The following is a 17726-nucleotide window of genomic DNA, read 5'->3' as shown; positions in this document are numbered from 1 at the left end:
GAAGCAGGACGCCTTCGGCACCCACACCATAGGTTTCCGGAAGGGACTTTCAACGTAGGACGCCATGCTGCAGATCAAGGAACAGGTCGTGAATGCTCCGAGCACACACGTGCGTGCCCTACTCAGGCTAGACCTCAAGAGCGCCTTCGACACTGTGAAGCACATGGCCATACTGGACAAGATCAGCCGACTTGATCTCGGGGCGAGGTTCCACCGATATGTCAGCAGCTTCCTGAATGAGCGCGAGGCGACAGTCAAGATCGACGGGGCCTCACCACGCACGGTCCGAATGGGTGGTGCGGGAACGCCGCAGGGCTCCGTACTCTCCTCCATGCTTTTCAATCTCGTCATGATCGGCCTGCCGGAGCGCCTTGACGCGATAGAGGGCATCAATCATACGATATATGCAGATGACGTGACGGTGTGGACCACGGAGAACACGAGCGTCGGCGAAATGGAAGACCGACTGCAGCGGGCCGTCCGGGAGGTGGAACGGCACCTCGAGGACACGCGACTCGTCTGCTCACCCGACAAGTCGCAAATCCTGCTCCACAGGCCGCGCAAGAAAGGGCCCCTTCCGCAGGCCGTGCTAGACGCTCGTCGTTTGGGCGTCTGCGTCACGACGAGGGAGGGGACCCGAATACCGACGGTGTCCAAGTTGCGAGTGCTCGGCCTGTGGCTGGAAGAGAACGGTGCCAACCGCGAGCTGGTTGCCCGACTGCAGAAGGAAGTGGCCGCCGCCACACACCTCGTGCGGCGGGTCGCGAACAAGAGGAAAGGAATGAAAGAACACAACTTTACGAGGCTGATACAGGCGTACGCGCTGAGCCACATAGCGTACGTCGCCGCATATGCCGACTGGAACAGGAGCGAAACCGACAAGCTGAACGTGGCGATCCGCAGGGCCTTCAAGACCGCCCTGGGAGTGCCCCAGTACACGCCAACCCGCAGGCTCCTCGAGTTGGGCGTACACAACACGCTCGAGGAGATCGCCGAGGCGCAGAGAATCGCGCAGCTGGAGAGGCTGTCGAGCACTGTAACGGGAAGACGAATCCTAGACTTGCTCGGGATTCGATATCACGAGGCGCGTGGACTGAAAGAATCACTGCTACCGAAAGTCAGGGACGCCATACAGACGGAAAACATGCCGAAGAATATGCACCCGCTGCATGACGTGCAAAGACGTATACGTAGGGCGGTAGCAATCCTCGAGAAGCATGGAAGACAAGAAGGTGTCCTCTTCGTCGATGCAGCCAGGTACCCGCGGCCAGTCGGTGACTCTGATGGCGACGAGGAACGTCGACCACCACCGCCGCTACAAGGGAATGGGCGAGACGAACCGCAGTTACCAGCACCACCACCACTACTGCTACTACGACAAAAACAGCAGCAGCAACAACGGCAACATCGACACGGCCGGCCGACGGCAGCGGCGCCCGCCTTCTCCATGGCAGTCGTAGATACAAAGGGAACGATCCGAGTCACGGCATCAGCGAGGCTGCCGTCGGCCGAAGCAGCGGAAGAGATGGCCATAGCCCTTGCGGTACTCCGTGGAGGTGCGGAGGATAACCTTATCATCAGCGACTCCAAATCAGCGATTCGGAATTACACCAAAGGTTGGGTGTCCGCGGATGTGGCACGCATGCTCAACGCCCGGGCCAGGGACTTCGGATCCGGCACGATTACAAACAAGTCCCTCAAGCAGTTCCCCGCGCACGTCGGGGAGCTTGGCAGTAACAACAGCCACGACAATAATGACACCAACAATGCTAACGGCAGAAGACGCAACGACACTCCACCCAACCACAACGAGCGCGCCCACCTCGTCGCGAGGCAGCTTACCCGCCGCGACGCGGTCACCCAGAGGGCAGCTGCTGCCGTTGTTGTGCGGGACCCCAGCGGAGGAGTGACGGCGACGGCGGCTGCCACCCCGTCTGGCGCGGCCGCTGTTGTTACTAATACAACACAAATCGTGGCGGACGGAGCTGGGTATCACGAGGACGCCGACTGCGATGTCAAGGAGTTTCCGGCAACGTACCGGGAGGTGCTTGGTCACTATAGGAAAGAACGAAGAAAATATCCGCAACCCCACGAGCGCCTAGACAGGTCCCAGGCGGTCGACCTGAGACGGTTGCAGACGGGCACTTTCACCAACCCCTACCACCTGCACCGCCTGTGGCCCGCGCTGCACCCCTCGCCTGGCTGCCCGTGGTGCGAGCACGAACGGGCCGATATGGCCCATGTGCTTTGGGAATGCCGACGCCACGTGGAACAAGGACAAAGAGGAAGGAGGAATACAAGAGCAGAACCCTCTGAAGCGGGGCGCCTCGCTGAGAGATGGCAAGCCGCCCTCCTCAGCGAGGCACCCGAAGACCAGGAGTGGGCCGTCCAGCGGGCCAGGGCCGTTGCCGGGGATCTCGAAAGATTTTCCTCGGTTGATGGACCCCTGGCAGCCTAGCCCTGGGCACCAACATCAACAACCGTTGGACAAATAAAGTTTATTCCTATCCTATCCTTAATAATGCTCGGAATCTTGCACTTACGTTTAGGTTATTGCCGAAAACTTCAGCTGGTGGAATGTCTGGACGGATTATGACAAGAAGGTCAACGTAGCCTCCGTCCGTTTGATCGATTCTTATTCTATTCGCGTTGCAGAAGACATCAAATAAGGCTTTTTCGAGAAGTAGACGCTCATACATGACAATGTCGGCCTCTGTAAGGAACCAGGAAAACGAAAGTAAACTACATTTTGCTCCCGTATTTACCTAGCAGTTCTCGCCATAAACCCTTAACCTTCATTCACTGCAATGTATTCGCACAGGTACAGTTTTATTTGCATCAGTTATTGGGGCCCAAGTAGTTTCAAACTCTAGGTGTACCTAGGAAAAAAGTGCACAAGAAAAAATTATTCATTAAGAGACAAACAGAACGCGACATTGCGACAATGTATAGCTCGAGTAAAGTGCACTGGTTGTAAATGTATAAATTTTGCGAAAGCGCCTGCAATAAAAAGAAACGTTAAGGCTACGGTCACACGTAGAAATGGCGACGCAACGATTTCGGCAGCGACTATTTTTTGGGCGAATTCCCGTGACCTCGACTAAACGATGAACTGCAATGCACCGTGCACGAGGTCGTTTACTATTTCTATCAACAAGTTACAACTGAAAGGCGCAATAGCGAAAGAACAGAAATAGGTAGCAGCTTCACGATGAATGGCGCCTAAAAAACAATGTGTACAAGTTCCGTACGGTGATCATAGTGTGGTGAAATGATGGGCTGACACACATTCCGAGTGATAGCACCCTGATCAACACGAAGCACTTGTCACGCCCATATGGTAGAAAATGGGTAGAAATGGGTTCTCCCCTATCTACAAAGCAGAATTCAGAGCTGTAGTTTCAGCAGTGCGCAAATTGAACCCCTGCCATTCATCGGTAGCTATAATCAACGACTCACTTTTTGTTAGTTCATCGCTTGCAACGTGTAGTGATCCAACCATTTTGCAAGCACTACATCTCTTGGGGTCCGCGTCATTTGCATTTACTTTATTTAATTTCGGTGCCTGGGCACAAACGTTTGCCTTTGAATCAGTCTGCAGAATCGTTAGGAAACGCTTCCCTTGGTGGCCTTATCGTATCTGCCAATGTCCCATCCGCCTACATCACTGCTACTAGGTTTGTGAAATTCACAATGATGAATTAGCTACATTTACCTAGCGTGACTTCGCATTCTGACAACGACCCCCTCCTATACTCTTGCAGCCGCAAATTCTGCCCAACAAGCAAATTAGGGACTGCACAAGCAAGGCTACGCTGCCGCACCCCGACACTACATTTCTGTGCACACAGGGCTGGTTTGGCCGCATCCTCTATGTTTATACAGTCCGAGAAACCAGAAACAATCAATCACTCCAGGTAGGACACCTGCGGCTGCGCGGGCCCTATCTTATAAGCTATCATTGGTACGGTCATATTGTGTCATGCCATGTGTTTCTGCCGTTTAGTTCTCGTTGAAACGAAAGTAGCACGAAGATCGATTCGCTCGCTGCTGCTGCCGTGTTTCTTTAATTCCGGCGTTTTGACAGCGACATTCCACGGTCATCGAGCGAGATAGATCCACGTTTCCTTGTGCAAGCGTTAAAACATGCTTATTAACTTTGTTCGTGAGCGAATGTTTACGAATTGATGCGGCCGATTCAAATAATATTGTCACGTCATACAGCAGACTACTAATTTGCTATTGCCATCGGTGCTGCGTCTTTTGGGAGGCACTGCGATGTTTTGCGGCGGTGGCCTTAAAGCCTTCAAACGGGTTTGGCATGTCTGGGTCCTAGATATCTCGTGCACAGTTCCATAAAAGAAAACGACCGTCCTTTCACGTCTTCAGAGCGTCGTATCGAATCGCAATAGGTGTCGAATTCGACGACTCTAATAGACAAGATACCAGAATTAGCGGTAGAGTACGCTAAAGTAATCGTATGGACGCAATTAGCGCTAATATGGGAAATAAATAACTACATTGCATGAGGACCGTGTACAGGGTGCACCAATGTAGATATAGGCATGATGATGGAAAACCGCCGAACGACACCCTCCTGAGTAATTTAGCTAGATCACTTCGAATAAGCAAGACAAGGAATAAGTGTTGTCTGAAGGTAGTTTGGCTGGTTCCCCGAAGAAGCAAGAATTATTAGCAATGTAAGGAAAAATGACGCTGCGGGAGTAATTGCCGACATCCTCATCATCAGAATATTTTATGACCACAGCAGGCCGAATCCTCTCCCTGCGATCGCCAATTACTCCTGCCCTACGCTAACCGATCTGTAGTAGCGCCCGTGAGTTTCCTAATTTCATCGGCCCATCTAGTCGCTTAGAGTCCTCGACTGCAGTTCCTTTCTCTTGGTGCTCTTTCTGTAACCTTAATGGTACAACGGTTATCTAACCTGTGCATTACATGACCTGCCCAGCTCCATTTCTTCCCCTAATACCAATCGAAATATCGGCTAATCTCACTTGCTCCCTTATATTAAGCGCTCTCTTTCTGTCTCTTAACATTATTCCTAGCGCTCTTCGTTCCGTCACTCCTTGCGCAGTCCTTAACTCGTTCTCAAGCTTTCTTCTCAGTCTCTGCACCCTATTTCAGCACCAATAAAATGCACTGATTGTGCACTTTCCTTTTTATTTTAGTATTAAGCTGCCAGTCAGGAGCTGACAATGTCAGCCGTATGCGATCCAAACCATATTTATTCTTCTATGAATTTCCATCTCATCATAACCGTTCCCTGTGAATGTTTCACCTAGGAAGACGTATTCCTTCACAGACTCTCGAGGCTGATTGTGGATCCTAAACTCCTGTCGCGTAGCCCGGCTATTCAGCATTATCTTTGTCTCCAGCATATTATTCTTAAACCCTACTCTTGCACACTCTCTGTGTAAGTCCCCGATTATTTGTTACTACTCGTCTGAAGTGTGGCGGAATAGAACAATGTCATCGGCAAATTGAAGGTTGCAGAGATATTCGCTGTCGATCCTTACTTCTAAGCCTTCCCAGATAAGAGCATGAATACTTTTTCCAAGCACGCAGTGAATAGCATCGGAGAGATTGTGTGTACTTGTCTGACCCCTTTCTTTGAGGGCATCTTCCTACTTTTTTTGTTGAGAATTAAGGTAGCTGTGTTACCTCTGTAGATATTTACCAAGTTATTTACGTAAGTGGTCTGTACTGCGGATTTATCGATTACCCGATTAATGACATGGATGTGAGCCATTGTAGAATATCCCTTCCTGAAGGCAGCCTCTTTCATTGGTTGGCTAAAGCCCAGTGTTGCCTTCATTCTATGGGAAATTATCTTATTGAATATTTTATGCAATACTGAGAGTAACCTAATGGATCTATACTTTTTTTTTATTTCTTTAACGTCTCGGTTTTTGTGGATTAGGGTAATGTTTGCATTGTTCTAGTTTTGTGGGAGCCTTGCTGTCGATAGACACTTCGCATAGAGAGCCGCCAGTTTTCCAAGCATTATGTCTCCCCCATCTTTGATTAAATCGACTGTTACTCCGTCTTCTCCCGCCGCTCTTCCCTGTTTCACATCTTGCAAGTCCCTTCTGACCTCATCGCTAATTATAGGAGGATTATTGCTGTATCCTCGTCATTACTGTTTCGAATGGAGGTATCGTAACTCCTCTGGGTACTGTGCAAGTCAGTATAAAATTCTTTTGTTGCTTTTACTATTGCAGATATTACCCTGCTTCTCCTTTCAGTGCTTACGTCTTGTTTTGTCTCATGCTGAGTTTCCTTCTCAGTGATCTCAGGTTGCGTCCATTGTTTACGGCTTCATCAGTATTTCTGACTTCATAGTTTCGGATATCACTTATTTTTGCCTTGTTGATCAGTTTTGAGAGGTCCGCGAATTCTATCTTGTCTCTTCAGTTGGACACTTTCATTCTTTGTGGTCTCTTCTTTAAATCCTTTGTTACTTGGGAGAGCTTGCCTACTGGTATCCTTGGTGCCTTGCTTCCCACATTACTTGCTGCCTCTGAAGTCAGCCTAGCTACGGTTTCATTCACTACCTCTATGTCATCTTCATCGCACTGCTCTAAGGCTGCATATTTGTTTACAAGTACGAGCCTAAATTTGTCTGCTTTTACCCTTACTGCTTCTATGTTCACCTGCTTCATCGTAACCAATCTTACTCTTTCTCTGTTCAAATTAAGGTGAATGCTGGCCCTTACTAACCTATGATCACTGCACATTACCTTACCTATCACTTCTACATCCTGCACTATGCTGGGATCGGCAGAAAGTATGAAATCAATTTCATTTCTTGTTTCACCATTAGGGCTTTTCCAAGTCCACTTTTTGTTGCTACGTTTGCTGAAAAAGATGTTTATTATTCTCAGCTTATTTATTTCGGCGAATTCTACCGGCATGTCTCCTTCAGCAGTTGCCAAATGGTTGTTCACCAGTCAGCTTTCTCCCCGCTTTAGCATTGAAGTCGCCCATTACTGCAGCATTCTGTGTTTTTGCTTTTTTCATCGCTAATTCAATATCTTCATATAACTCATCTTGTTCAGCGTCATTGTGACTGGAAGTTGGAGCGCAGGCTTGTACTGCCTTTAATCTATTGCTTTATTAGGTTTATTGCAACTACTGCTGCCCTCTCATTTATTCTGCAGAATTTGTCATAGTTTCCCGCTATCTCCTTATGAATTAGGAATCCTACCCCATCCTGCTTCTTGTCTGAAAGACCTCTACAGCCAAGGACGTGGCCGTTATTCAGCACTGTATAGGCCTCACCATTTCTTCTAATCTCGCTAAGATCAATGATATGCCAAACAATGACTCATAATACCTCAAAGAGTCCAGCTAAGCTAGAATCACTAGACAGAGCTCGCGTGTTAAAGGTTGCCATGGTCACTTATCATTAGCGGCCTCTACGGGTCCAGGCATTGTTGGCACCGTCTGCTGCGTTACCCGTCTGACCGCCTCTTTGGTCAGGTGCTCCGCAGCTGTAGTCGACTGAGCGCTAGTTATTTTTATTTATTTCTTCGTACACACTGCAGCCCCATCGGGCTATTGCAGGAGTAGGTGTGAAAGGTAGACAAATGAAAATAGCAAGTAATACAGGCAATACGGAAAATACAAACCAACACAAACCAAAACTATTGAATGGCCGACAATAATAAGTTCAAAGGAAGAGAACGAATAGGCCCCGGCAAAAAATTCCACTACTCGAATATACGGGTAAATAAACTGTATTAACATGTGTCCGTACGGGCAAAATAAGGTGCGATGTTTAGGTGATGGTGACTTCTAGTATTAGATGGTTTTGCAGGAGTTAGGTAGTTATCCGAAGATATACGGCGAGAAGAGGTAATAATGCAATGTAAAACTTCAGTGATTTCGTGCGTCTTTGATCTGAGAGCAGTTGTAAGCCTAGGAATGAAAGCGCTGTATACGGTGAAAATTCCCTATCGTAGCTACGGCGTATGAAGCGGATCACTTTCTTTTAGATGGCCTCAATTTGATTAATGTCGCACCGTTTTCATGGATTCCAGTCGGGGAAAGCACAATCGAGTATAGGCCGGACTACTGATTTATACTTTGGTAGTTTAGTTTCCCTTGGCGCTGTGGTTAAAGTGCGGCGCAGATAGCCTAAGTTTTTCCGTTCTTTTGAGGTTATTAAATCGATGTGCTTCGACCAAGATATACAGGGTGTGAAAATAAGACCAAGGTATTTATATTCACCAGCGCTCTGAATCCGAGTATTATTAACATTGTAAGTAAAAGCGGAATGGGTCATTTTATTAGCGAAAATCAGAACGGTTTCACGGATGGTAATTGTCATTTGCCAGGTATAGCGCCAAGAGCTAAAATTAGAAAATTATTTTTGATGCTGTAAATGGTCATTAAAGGAGGAAATTTTTTTATACAATACACAGTCATCAGCATACAAACGTGTATTTGAGGTTATGTCACGAGCCAAATCGTTTATAAAGATCAAGAAAAGCAACGGAACCAGCACGGAACCTTGTGGTAATCCTGAAGGCACCTGTGTCTCCCTGCAATTAGCTCTGTTAAAGGTCACAAATTTAGATCTATCGGAAGGAAAACTAGAAGTGCAGCTGAGATGGGGGGGGGGGGGTTATTAAGGAAGGCGTCAAGTTTATACATCAATTTCGAATGAATCACTGCAACAAATGTCTTTAAATATCAATGAAGACTGCGTCAATTTGGTTGCCCGTGTGGAGGTTAATACAAATGTCATCTGTAAACTCACTTAGCTGTGTTAATGTGCTGAACCCACGTCTGAAGCCGTGCTGGATATTAGTTAGTAATTTGTGTGACTCAAGGTATTCCATAATGTGTTTGTAAAAAATATGCTCTAACATTTTACACGAATGAGAGGTAAAAAAAATTGGTCTTTAATTAGGTAAGACGTGTTTGTCACCGTTCTTGAATAAAGGAAGAACTTGAGCTATTTTCCAGGATGAGTCTACTGTAGAGGATGCCAGGTACTTGCGAAATATGACAGTGAGGTAGCGACAGGACCATATTGAGTATCGTACGAAAAATAAGTTCGGACTGCCAAATGGCCCAGCAGACTTCTTAATATCGAGTTTCAATATTAAATTCAACACACCTTTTTCGGAAATGTTAAAGGGCACTAAAGTGAAAAGTGATTTCTTCTGCATCAGTAAATCACCGTTCTACAACACCGAAAACACCGTTCTTACAACGATAAGACGTTTGGTAAGCCAGAAAAAGCGCAAGAACGAAATGCAGGTGGCGACGCCTACTTGAGTTCCCGCACCTGGGGGCTGTGACGTCTTGAATTTTGATGGCATCTTCTAGGGCCTACTAATTATATATAACGGTACAGATTGACTACATTGTTTTCTAAAGGAACCAAATATTAAACATGCCAAGTTTCGGGAACCTTTATTCAGCCAACGCGGCCCAAATGCGAAAACAAACTTTGGAATCCCTGACGTCACGCTGACGTACCGGCGCTGGCGTTCGGCGCGAAATTCAAATACTGATACTTGGACCTTCATTTTCTCATCTAATACTCAAACTATTTTCTTGAAATGACTGCCTGCAGGTTTCTCAAACAATTCTTTATTAGTCTAAACTGATTTATTGTTTCCCTTTAGTGTCCCTTTAATGTCATTGCTGGGTACGTCACTACGAGCAGTGGTGTCTGGCTGTATGACGTTTGGTTCACGAGTGAAAACGAACATGATAAACTCATTAAATGCGTTTGATACATAAAATAGATCATTGGTAGAATCATTGTTAATCGCCATAGAAGTAGCCGTCGTATGACGTGGCAAAACAGACGACCAAAATTTACGCGGGTTGGTTTTGATAGGCCCTGAAGCTGCACACCGAAGAAGAAATGCTTAGCGCAGGTAATTTTCAGCCTAAGCTCCTCTTTTGCTTTAGTGAACCTCGTCATGGCTGCCTGACTGTTAGAGTGCCTCTTACACCTTAGTCCATTTACACGACGTGTCAGATGTAATATATCTCACGTCATCCAGGGAATTTTTACACTTTTCTTCTCTGTTTTGAAAGGAATAAAACACAGAATACTTTTTAGCCAAGCATTCGAAATAAGTTACCAATGCGTTAACATCACAAGTATTACTTAGTGCAGCAAATTCTTCAAAACCATCAGACAGAGCGTCTATTATTGAAACATCATCAGCGCGATTAAAATCACGAAATGTAGAGAAAACAAAATTTGGTTAGTAACCGAGAAATTTAAGGAGACAAGAGCGTCCTGGTGATCAGCAATTCCTTCAATGACATCACTTCTGTAACCGTTTGGAACAATGTTAGAACTAACGAAAACCAAATCGAGCACAGCACCGCATCGTGTGGGTTTATTGGTAATCTGGACAAGGTCGAATAAAAGATAAAAGACAACTAGTTCTCTATTTCTGGAAGTCTCTTTCACAAGTGTTAAAGTAGGCCAATGAATGCCAGGGGCATAAAAATCACCCATGCTAATGAGGTTACCCGTATTTAGCTGCTGCTCGCTAATGTAGCGACTAAGAGTTAAAACGTGGTCGACAGAGGATCTTGGTGGACGGTAAACAACGCCTGTCACGACATGTGCTTTGTCTAGATAAAGGTTACACCCGACTGATTCTATATCAGCTAGTGGTTGCAATCGTGAAAACTTGAGATCCGACCGAAAAGGCAGCGCAACGCAACCACGTTCAGAGTGACGCCGATCTGCGCGAACCGTAATTTAGCCAGGAGAAGTGAACTCAGAGTATAGTATATCATCATGCAGCCAAGTCTCTCTGATACCAACTACATGAGGTGAGCGTGCAGAGGTCAAAGACAAAAAGTATCTGAACTTGTTTGTTATGCTTCTAGCATTGAGGTTTATAATTGAAAGCTTACAATTGGAATTACGAGGCAGTCAGTCAGAAGAAGTGAAACGTAGTGACTGTGATGCAGGTTCTTGTGTTCGTAGGTTCTGACGGTTCTCTGAGGCGGAGCCTTCGAGAACGTAATTGAGGACAAAGCCGTTGGTTTCAAAAACCTACACACACACTTTTAATAAAACTAGAAAGAGGCATAAAATAAATAATAGAAAGAAAGAGAAAGAAAGCATAAAATCACCGCGGAAAGGAACAAACTTAGGGCTATGGTGGCGTTAACCAGTGCGCGAGTCCGGGCTGATCATGATGACAGGGGCGCTTAATAGTCTTGACGTGGAGACGCGGCGACAAGATAAGTTGCACCGGTCTCACCAAAGGTCGGGCTGTTCACCCGATGATCAGGAGACCAGAGCGCCTTAGCTCTGGCTTGGAGACAAAGGCAGGCGGCTTGGCGGCACGAGCAGACGGCAGCGGTGTTCTGGCCGGGCAGCTTGGCGTAGAACTCGGGCCCATAGCCCGACTGCTCTCGTCCTGCCCATGGGCACAGAAGCTCTCCAGCCTTGGACCGCTGGCGGCACTCTCGGGTAGAATGGCGACACACAGGAACGGGTTGGCAGGAGGCCCCGGTGGGATAAAATCCTGGTGGCTGCGGTGCGGCACCCTACGGCCCGTCTTCATCTCACGGTCCGGTGGCTGACCTTCTCCTGGCGTCGCTTCCTGGACCTCTCCCGGCGTCTCCCCCCTTCTGCCAGCGCGCCTCGCTTTTTCTTCCACTCTGGCTGATTAGTCGTTGCCCGATTGGCTGTTTGACACTCCATGGTTTCTCTTAATTCGTTGGCATTTCTTTCTTGTTTCTTTTCTTGCGCCGAGCGTTCACGTGCCGGACGCTTTTCGGCGTTGCCGTTTCCTCTCCAGCATGTAATTCGCCTCGGCGCGCGCACTCCTTGTCGTCTCCTTGTGTCCTTTCTGACCACCGCACCATGTCGCGCACTACACACACCACAGTGACTCAGAAGCTTTAACTGTACCTGACGAATTGGGCGGTGCGGACCGAGATGTTTTGTTGAAAGATTTCGGGTCTCTGATAAGGGCATTGGACACGCCATCCCAACTGTAGCGCACTTTGTCGATAAAAACGTAATCATAACGTATCTTGACAATAGATCCCTGTATTCGAAAAGCTTCTGAGGTATCCCAAATTTTTTTCCGGACTGCACAAACACTGGCTGAAAAATCCTTAGTGATGTAATATTTCGATTCTTTATGCTTCGAGACGTTTTTCATCACCGAAAACTTTCCCGAAAATCCAGCAGCTTCAGAATAACTGGGCGTGGACGCTCTCTGCGCTTTCCGCCAATCCTGTGGCAACGCTCAATGTGTGGGGGCGTAACTTGCAGCATATCAGAAGATATCTGTGCAACCCCATCTAGCAAATTCTCATTTTCATCCGGTTTTTCATCCAAGCCATGTATATTGATGTTCTGGCGACGGGATCGGTTAAGGTCGTCATTCTTGGCAACCAGCTGAGCGAAAGTTCCAGTTAGTGCTTTAACCTCGGAGCAATGAAGATCGCAAACATTGGCATCAACCTTTTGACCTGTTGTATGCGATTCAAGTAGTGCTACACGGTTTTCTAGCGCATCAAAACGCGAGTTTACAGAAGCTTGAAATTACTTAATTTTGGCAAGGTCTTCAGCCATGACCTTTTGTCGTTCAAGTCCCTCAGTAAGCATACAGACATTGTCAACCTTTTCGGTCGAACATACCGCAGTAGCCGAATGTTGAGTGGTCATTGTGGGGCGCGTAGATCGTTCAGAAGAACTGTTACTGGAATCATTATTTTTCGATGAATTGCCGAGCTTTTTTGAGGGATCAACTTTGGAGGGACCAGGATTCGTCTCCACGTCTCCACTCAACAAAAGGCCATTGTTACAGTAGAAGGCATTCAAGCATATTCAGCCGCATCTTGTGGGCAAAGAAACAGTGCAAGGATCGATTGTCCAGTTTAAAGCATCGAGAATTTAGGGAATAACATTGCTGCACAATGCAGAAATAGCGTTTCAACATCGTGTCGTCACCGCTGTCACTTTGCCCACTGATGAGTGAAGCGTCGAGCGCCGCTTTTAAACCCTTGAATGGTGACGTCGGGGTATCGCTCCAGATATGGATGGTGTGCGCACAAATACCAGGTGTATTGTGGGAATGATAACGGAGGGAGTGGCCTAATACTGCACCAGGTTGGCCAATTCATGTTTCATTGAAGGAGCGCCTTTGTTGAAGCTTAATGAGCTTTCCCAATTTCGTTATACTTGGATCAGTAGTACCTCACCCACTCTCGGAATCTTTTGCTGGTGTCCCTCCAAGCCTGCAGAAGTAGTGCACTGGAGGACGAGGAAAAATTCAAGCTCCATATCGTCTGATTAAAAAAAAAACGTGTCATAGAAGGATCCGAACTTCCCATTACGGCAACTGAGCATTCTACATAGCTTAATCAGATAATCCCGCAGGCGGCGAGGCTACTACATTGCCGAAAAGTACAGCCCAGATGGGATTACGTGGCTAAGAGAACCCCTGGTTTATCCGCCATCGGCGACTATTGCTGATCGCCATATGTTACACGATATATTTTCGGCGAATTTCAAGACCACCTTAAACAGCAATAAAGCATTGGAAAATTCTTTCCGAACGAAACGAGACTGATACTGAAGCGCCGCCCAAGGCTGAGGCATCACATGGGAGTAGGATGCATTGGCACATACTTTCACTCAAAGGGCCCATCTTCCGAGGTGCGAGACTGGCCGCCAAACAATATGGTTCTGAGCCGCTCGTAAAATAGGCAACCTTGGAAGCGGCCTTGCCCTTCGGTTAGAAAGCGATTACACGACGCTTCCTTTAAGGTTATGTGTATGTGTCTGCGATCAGTTATGCATTGTTGGTAGACATGGCGTGGGGAAGATATTCACATGACATTTGCGCCGCACTTGCAATGCTTGCAATTTAGCCGTTGTGAACGCATGCTCGTGATCTACAGGAGTAGAAGCGGAAACCAGCAAAAACAAACATAAGTGCAAAAATAGAAGTAATAAATTGACGCAACCAACGACCTTCTTTACTTGATGAAAATGAGTATGGGAACTTTGCAACTGTTTTAATCTTCACATACTTTGGAACGCGATACTGCAAATCTTCTCATCATTTCTTTCTCTTTCTACTGAGCGACAATTTTTATGGGGGGAAGGGGAGGTTTCACTCGAAAGGCAGTGCAAGGCATATCAATAGTGTCAGTCTAAGTCAGTTTCGTCTATCTCAAATGTCTGAAAAGGTGGTTGAATTATCTGCGAATTATCGCTGCCGGTGGTAGGACAAAGAATTTCTTAGTGGTTCTATCATCGTGGCTTCGTAGTCTCCCGTACGCATGCGGCCATGAACGCGGCTAGATTCACGATATATTTTGGGGAATTTGAACAGCCCTTAAAACGTGTGAAAAAAATGGCCAGGCTTAGCTTGGTTAAGCCAAGAATGCGTTGCATATTGCGCGGTCATTTTTTTTTTGAGAGCGAGGTATTGCTTGGCGGCACTCGATTTTTGCGTCACGCACCGGCGCAGCGCCCCTAGCGGGAGGAGCGGGAGTCAGGTGGTGGCTGCGCCCGCGCGCGACCGCGCGAGTTGGGGCCCAGCTTTTCCTCCGGCTGTCGTGACGTCACGTCACGAGGTTGGTGGGTGCCCGGCCGCGCCCAAGGGCTGAACTGAGTGATTGCAATATGCAACGCATAAAAGTAAGCAAAAGGAAAAATTTTTCAGCGCTTACCGAGATGCACGATATATCCACAGACACCAAAATTAATCGCCATGTGTTTTACCCCTGTAAAGAGTGCACCGCCGGAGATGAGATTGTGCTGAGGCAAAGCTATGGCATCTCGAAAATAGAGTAAGTTTTCAAGGAATAAACAGCGCTCGTGCTAGGCGATGGTGCCCAGAAGGCAGAAGGAATCATGTCCACGAGAAGAGAGCATGAGTCCCACAGTGGGTAAAATTATAGTTACGGGCGTAAGTAGCTCCAATCAACGGTAATCAACCACATTGCACCATATACCACACAATCTCCGAATATTATCCCTTCGCCTCTTGCTGAAGAGAACGCTCAGCCATGTGTCTAAGACAAGCTCAACGTATGCAAAACAACGCCGACAAAATTGGACGTTAAATGCGATAATAATAAGATATGAAATGAGTGAGTAATGAATACGAAAGCCGACACGGAAAGATACAGAATACAGGGATACAATCAATATTTACCCAACGAATCATTAGAACCCCCACGCTTGCCCCGTGTTCGTCGACCTTTTCTTCTTCAGCGTCTAACTTCGCTGGCACTATCTTTTTCTTCGTCTTTTTGCTGCCCGGCGGTCTCCCAATGGTGGCATAGGCCGTTAAACATTCAATAATTTTCCGAAGTCAGCAGATTGTCGTCATCATCATCATCATCATCATCATCATCATCAGCCCGGTTACGCCCACTGCAGGGCAAAGGCCTCTCCCAAACTTCTCCAACAACCCCGGTCATGTACTAATTGTGGCCATGTCGTCCCTGCAAATTTCTTAATCTCACCCACCCACCTAACTTTATTCCGCCCCCTGCTACGCTTCTCTTCCCTTGGAATCCAGTCCATAACCCTTGATGACCATCGGTTATCTTCCCTCCTCATTACATCTCCTGCCCAGGTCCATTTCCTTTTCTTGATTTCAACTAAGATGTCATTACCTCGCATTTGTTGCCTCACCCAATCGACACTTTTCTTATCCCTTAACGTTACACGGATCATGCTGCTTTCCATAGCTCGTTGCGTTCTCCTCAATTTAAGTAGAACCCTTTTCGTAAGCCTCCAGGTTTCTGCCCTGTACGTGAGTACTGGTAAGACACAGCTGTATACATTTTTCTCTTGAGAGATAATGGCAACCTGCTGTTCATGATATGAGAATGCCTGCCAAAACCACCCCAGCCCATTCTCATTCTTGTCATTATTTCAGTCTTGTGGTCCGAATCCGCCATCACTACCTGCCCTAAGCAGAAGTATTCCCTTACCACTTCCATTGCCTCGCTACCTATTGTACATTGCTGTTCTCTCCCGAGACTGTTAAACATTACCTTAGTTTCCTGCAGATTAATGTTTAGACCCACTCTTCTGCTTTGCCTCTCCAGGTCAGTGAGCATGCATTGCAATTGGTCCCCTGAGTTACTAAGCAAGGCAATATCATCAGCGAATTGCAAGTTACTAAGGTATTCTCGAATAACTCTTATCCCCAATTCGTCCCAATCAAGGTCTCTAAATACCTTCTGTAAACATGCCGTGAATAGCATTGGAGAGATCGTGTCTCCCTAGCTGACGCTTTCTTTATTGGGATTTTGTTGCTTTCTTTACGGAGGACTACGGTGGCTCCGGAAGTTCGAAAGTTCGAACTGGTAGAACTTCGAAAGTTCAGACAGTTCTATTCTAGCTGTAGCGTTAGAGACTTTCACACATATGCGTTTCATGATCAGATCTTTCGTCTCCTGCGATAGCTTACTGGTATCATGTCTAACAGAGTTGTGGTAGAGACGACTATGGACCAGACCGATGGTACGAGAGCTCAAGGCCAGAACCCTTCCGAGGAACGCGATGAGCCCTCCTGTTGCGTCATCGCTGTCCGCCTCCCACAGTACTGGGACCAGCATCCTTCGGCGTGGTTTCTTCAGGACGAAACGCAATTTCAAGTCGCTGGTATCCGCTCTGAAGCCTCGAAGTTCCATCACGCCGTCGTAGCACTCTCGCCCGCCGCCATTGACGAGGTAGCAAATTTGTTGAACTCTCAATTGTCTGCCGCCGCCTATGACGATCTCAAGGCAGCACTGCTACAGCGCACTGCAGCTTCACAGTGTTCTCGCATCCAGCAGCTTCTGTCCGCTGAAGAACTCGGCGACCGACGCCCTAGTCAACTTCTTCGCCGAATGAGCCAGCTGCTCGGAAACAACGCGAGATCCATCGACGACACGCAGTTGCGCGAATTGTTTCTGCAACGACTCGCGGCTAAAGTGCAGATGGTGCTGGCGACAGCCTCTACCATGGACCTTACTGGACTTGCCGGTTTGGCCGACAAAGTCATGAAAGTAGCCACCCCAACCATCGCAGCCACGTCACCGTCTCCGGGTGACAATACAACTGCTCTGCAAACTCTTCCCTACTCTTCCGCAGTGCAATCTCCACTCGACTCCTTGTGTGAGCGCCTGGAACGCATCATCTGTGGAGCGGAACATCGCCGCACATCTCGTCGCCCACGCAGCCGTAGTTCCAACAGAGCGAGACGCACGGGCACCCGCAATGAAACCTCAACTACAACGCTTGGCGTTTGCTACTACCACCGCCGTTTTGGAAACAATGCTCGTCACTGTCGGCGTCCCTGCGCTTGGCAGGGAAACAGGCCGGCCAACCTCTAACGGCGTCGAGTGGTCCGGCCCAACACACAAGTAACCTTTTCTACGTGACGGACAGAGTTACGGGACAATGATTCGTAGTCGACACAGGTGCTGACGTCAGCATTCTCGCCGCCCAACACTCCGACCGAAAAGCGACACCTGTGTCGTTTTTGCAAGCCGTTAACGGCACCAGGATTCCAGTTTTCTCGTCATGCTCCGTCATGCTAAACCTTGGCCTTCGACGAGCGTTGCACTGGATTTTCCTGGTTGCAGACGTCCGTCATGCAGTCATTGGAGCAGACTTCTTGCATAACTACGGACTCCTTGTGGACATCCAACGGCGCCGTGTCATCGACTCCGTGACCCAGCTA

At 47.6% G+C, this 17726-nt stretch overlaps 1 protein-coding gene across 11 annotated transcripts in view; it reads right to left on the bottom strand.

The window, feature by feature from the left end:
- LOC135916263 (uncharacterized) overlaps positions 1 to 17726 on the bottom strand; it is a 303600-nt gene that overhangs the window by 228662 nt on the left and 57212 nt on the right. Inside the window, exon 1 of one of the 11 annotated variants that reach the window (XM_070520998.1) lies at positions 14713 to 14744. The exons of the other annotated variants lie outside the window; for them this stretch is intronic. The gene's annotated coding sequence lies outside the window, so the exon portion shown is untranslated. Of the gene's footprint in view, positions 1 to 14712; positions 14745 to 17726 lie in introns of those variants that run through there. 11 annotated transcript variants of the gene reach the window in all.

This window comes from Dermacentor albipictus, chromosome 6 (genome assembly GCF_038994185.2).
Source record: "Dermacentor albipictus isolate Rhodes 1998 colony chromosome 6, USDA_Dalb.pri_finalv2, whole genome shotgun sequence".
NCBI classification, from domain to species: domain Eukaryota; kingdom Metazoa; phylum Arthropoda; class Arachnida; order Ixodida; family Ixodidae; genus Dermacentor; species Dermacentor albipictus.
The sequence above is the reverse complement of the archived record's forward strand: the minus strand, read 5'-3'. Positions and strand labels throughout refer to the sequence as shown.